The following is a 4,424-nucleotide window of genomic DNA, read 5'->3' as shown; positions in this document are numbered from 1 at the left end:
TTTTCTGGTGGTCGTGGTGGTGGTGGTGTGTGGGGGGAAACCAATGCTTAGCTCACAACTCAGAGGCTGTATACTTTATTTCTGGGCGACGTGTATTCAGCCCCAACTGTGTTCTCTGGCTCCTTGAGATTTGGAGTCCGCCACTCTGTGGGACTAAGGTACCACAGCTGCAGCAGAGTGCTAGTGGATATGGGGTTTCTGCCTGTCTTTGGGCATTCACCTCAGTGGCAGATGCAAAGCAGCTGGGAGGGGAGTGAGGGATACTGCTGGAGACTGTGTGCTGTTGCACTAAAGGTGCTGGGGGCAGGATGCTGGCCAGTAAAGGTTTTCATACCTTCTCTGTGCCCCCCAAAAAGGAGTGATTGTTCAGTGTGTGGGAGGATACCCTGTTCTCCACACACAGTTAGCACAAAGGCAGGGGTGGGACTTCCTCTCTGCTCACCAAAGCTTCATCTATGATGGCAGTTGCTGTGGGTGGCAGGGGCATACTGTGTTCCCATTTGCTGGTGGGGCAAGCAAAGCCAAACCCTCTTTTGCAAACATGTGCCAGCAAAGTAATATGAGAAGGTGCCATGGTCTTGGAGAAAACTGCAGTATGGAGAAGAAACATGTGGGCTGGTGGTCATAGGGGCTGCCTTGCTGGAGCTCTTCATGGGTCAGGCATGGCCCAGCCCATCAGTGCAGATGCTGTAGTATGGGCTCCCAAGGTACCTGAGACTGACCTGTAAGCATCTGTGGCCACACTGGGTCCCTGGGAGAGGTCAGCAGACCAAGGAGTACTCAGTTGGACCAGCTTCTTCTGATTTGCAAAACCATCCTGCAGCAATTAGGTCCAACAGTTCCCCTAGGGCTAAAGCCTCTTATGGACAAAGTTGAACCTAGATAAATGGCCATCACTGGTCAGTTTACTACAGATACTCTTGCACTGAACCCTGTGGGCACCATATGAACTGGCTGCTTTCCCACCTCTTTGCTTGTCATCTGGGGGCTGCATCTTAGAGAGATGTAGGACAGCAATCAGTGCAGTCAGCCCAGGATTGAGAAGCTGTGCTTTGGGCCAAGTTAGGGGATCACTGTCTGGTAATGAATAGTAGGTAATTTGTGGGATCCATGGAGGATGGATGGGCCTCCTCTCCTTGGTAAACTTGCTTGAGGTATGAATAAGGCACTTAGTGTTTTGGATTTTTTTTTTTTTTTATAGGGTGTCTCGCTCTTGTTACCCAGGCTGGAGTGCAATGGCGCGATCTCGGCTCACCGCAACCTCCGCCTCCTGGGTTCAGGCAATTCTCTTGCCTCAGCCTCCTGAGCAGCTGGGATTACAGGCACGCACCACCATCCCAGCTAATTTTTTGTATTTTTAGTAGAGACGGGGTTTCACCATGTTGACCAGGATGGTCTCGATCTCTTGACCTCGTGATCCACCCGCCTCGGCCTCCCAAAGTGCTGGGATTACAGGCTTGAGCCACCGCAGTGTTTTGGATTTTTTATTAGTCTGACGGTAGCAAGGACAGTTCTATAGAGGCAGTGGCAGAAGTATTTTCAGTTTCCCCTGGAGGCTCTGTCCACGGAGCCACTAAGTTGCTTCTGGCTCAGTAGCTCTGGCAATGATTGGCTAGTGGCCTAGGCCTGGAGAACCTGCTCAGTGAGAATATGAGAACGTTCACTCATGTAAGTCTGGCAACTTTTCTGAAGGGCTGCGGCAGTATGCTGTTCTCCACTGCAGTTTCTAGTCGCCTCAGATTTTCCAGTGCCTGAGGTCATCACCAGTGAATGCTGCAAAACAGTAACAATGGCAGCCTTCCCTTTTCTTTGGGAGCTCTATCCCAGAGAGGCATAGACCTGTTTCCAGCCCGAATGCACCTGTAGGAGGTAGCTGGAAACCCCTGTTGAAAGGTCTTACCCAGTGAGGAGAACATAACTGGGGACCCACTTACGAAAGCAGTCTAGCCACATCTTCAAAGGACAACACTGCTGTGCAGAGGCACCACTTCCACCTTCAGTTTATTTGGACGCTCTAAAGCCAGAAGATTGGAACAGCTAAGTCAAACAAACAGCAAAAATGGCAGCTTGCTCTTCCCTCTAGGAACTATATCCCAAAGAGGTTTCAAAACTTTATCAACCAAAGAGCACTGGTGGTAGGAGCTAGAGACCCTGGTTGGGAAGTTCTTTCCAGTGAGGAGGAACAGGACTGGGGACTTGCTTTAACAGACAGCCTGGTCATGTCTTTTTAGAGCACCTTTACTGTGCTGGGAGATCCCTTTCTGCCCCCAGCTTGGGCTCTTTAAAGCCTGAAGGCTGGAATGGCTAAGTTGCCCAAGCAGCAAAGGTGGGTGGCCCACTTCTTTTTTTTGGTAGCTCCATTTCAGGGAGGTGCAGTGCTGCTTCCAATGGTTGACTGGAATTCTAAGCCAGTAGTTCACTGTGGAAGTGAGTCCTATAGACCGTCACTGCTCAGACCCCTGGATCCTACCTCTTTCCTATGGATATGTACAGGGGTGTAACCTGTTTTGCTGGAGTTGCAGCCACTTTTTCTGGGAAGCCAGATTATCTAAGGCTCTTGAATCTCTGCACAGGCCTGAGCAGCTTCTTTGCTGAGACTTCGTGAAGCTGTGTGTGTTAAACTGAAGGCCTTGGTGAAGTGGGTTCATGAGGGTATCTCCTGATTTGAGGGTTGCAAAGATCTGTGGGAGAGCCATGGGTTCCCAGGGTCACACATGCACTCACTACTTTACTGGGTGGGGAGGTTCCATTGGTTCCATGTTCCCGGGTGGTCCGTTGTTCTGCCTTGCTTTACTCTATTCTCCATAAGTTAAGTTGTTTCTTTGATTAGTCCAAATGCAAGTACCTGTATGTTTTAGTTGAAGGTGCTGTATTTATGCACACCTTGCATTCCTCTCTGTGAGAACTACATAGTCTAGCTGCTTCTAGTCAGCAATTTTGATCACTTTCTTGTAAAAGGAACCTACTTTTTTATATTAAAATACATTTTCAAAAGCTAATATTGATGTAATTTAACTCTTACATTTAATGCTGTGTCTTCATTTCTAGAATTTGTGTGAAAGAATATGGTCTGGTTGCCGCATCAGAGTTAATGAGAGGTTCTTCTAGATTAAATGAACAAAGTTGTATACCTTTCCATGGAAGAGTAAGAAAACTGAAATCTAAGATACATGAAGAAATTATAAGTGGAAAGGCCACTTAGTGGTTGGTTTACAACAGTATCGTAAGTGACAGCATAGGTGTGTGGTAAGTGATCAGGATAACATTCTGCATAGTAAGTGAAACCGTTTGAATTTTAGAAGGAAATTTGCTTTACCATTTGCAAATTAGGGTAACTAAAATACAGTGAAGTTCCAAATGCCTTTTTAATGCAATGTGTGAACTTAATTTTTCATAAACTAAAATTTTGTGTTAAGGCTATTTTACATTGAATGTGTATCTTGCCAGTGATGTTAACTTATCCCAACTTACCCAAGATTATAGATAACAGATGGTAACAATATACTATTGGGTGACAGTGGAATAATCTCTCTCCTGATTCCTTTGTCAGTGGTCTTTAACTTAAAATGATTTGGAAGATATGGTTTCTACAACTTACATTTTTGTTTTTCTTGTAACTACAGGTGATTATGATGGTTGTAATGAAGATTATTTGAGTATAATGGAGCTGTGTGTTTCTGAATTCTGAACAACTGTTTACAAAATTTTATCCTTTTTTGTTGAACATATAAACACACACAGATTTTTAGTTTTGATTTACATGGATTTAAATAACAGATATGTCACTGTAAAGTAAACTTTAGGTGTAACAGATTTATAGAGACAGTAATCATATTTGTTTATAGTTGTGTGCCTACTTTGAGAAGAAAAGAAAAATATTAGAATAAAACATAACTTTACACGTGTTGATAACTTACCAGCAAACCAGAAACTTCAGATATTTTGAATGCAAATCTATTAAGTTCATTTAACTGAAATGTTATTGCTCCTGGCTTAGAGTCATCTTGTGCAAATTCTCTTTTTTGTTGTTGTCTGTTTGCCTGTTTCTCACCATAGACATATTATTTTATTTTTGTCTAATTTTATAAAACATTTTGTATAACCCCTCAGATTATGAAAGTGATAAAGTTTAATGATATTCACAAAATAATTTTCACACTTGAATAATTTCAGTGCATGTTATTTCGTATGTTTTATATTTTGTTTCAATTAGATAATGCTGTTTAATCCAATTTTCATTCAGTTATTTACTTTATAAAATTGACATAATTGAGTCTATTAAATTTATTAGATCAGTTTATTCAAGTAAACAGTTGACCTTTTAAAAAGTCATTAGTTCTTTTTGGCATATATGTGAAGTAAACAAATACAGTATTAGCTATGTAATAGAACTAATTATTAGAAATACTGTTTTTGGGCCGGGC

At 42.9% G+C, this 4,424-nt stretch overlaps 1 protein-coding gene and 1 pseudogene across 8 annotated transcripts in view; both read left to right on the top strand.

The window, feature by feature from the left end:
- Window positions 1-4,424, top strand: part of ZNF727 (zinc finger protein 727) — an 83,052-nt gene that overhangs the window by 47,334 nt on the left and 31,294 nt on the right. For 6 of the 8 annotated variants that reach the window (XR_005197967.1, XR_005197968.1, XR_005197970.1 and 3 more), the window contains one exon: window positions 3,049-3,246. The exons of the other annotated variants lie outside the window; for them this stretch is intronic. The gene's annotated coding sequence lies outside the window, so the exon portion shown is untranslated. The remainder of the gene's footprint in view (window positions 1-3,048; window positions 3,247-4,424) is intronic. 8 annotated transcript variants of the gene reach the window in all.
- LOC108294458 overlaps window positions 3,581-4,424 on the top strand; it is a 2,842-nt pseudogene continuing 1,998 nt past the window's right edge.

This window comes from Cebus imitator, unplaced genomic scaffold (assembly GCF_001604975.1).
Source record: "Cebus imitator isolate Cc_AM_T3 unplaced genomic scaffold, Cebus_imitator-1.0 Scaffold581, whole genome shotgun sequence".
Classification (NCBI taxonomy): domain Eukaryota; kingdom Metazoa; phylum Chordata; class Mammalia; order Primates; family Cebidae; genus Cebus; species Cebus imitator.
The sequence above is the reverse complement of the archived record's forward strand: the minus strand, read 5'-3'. Positions and strand labels throughout refer to the sequence as shown.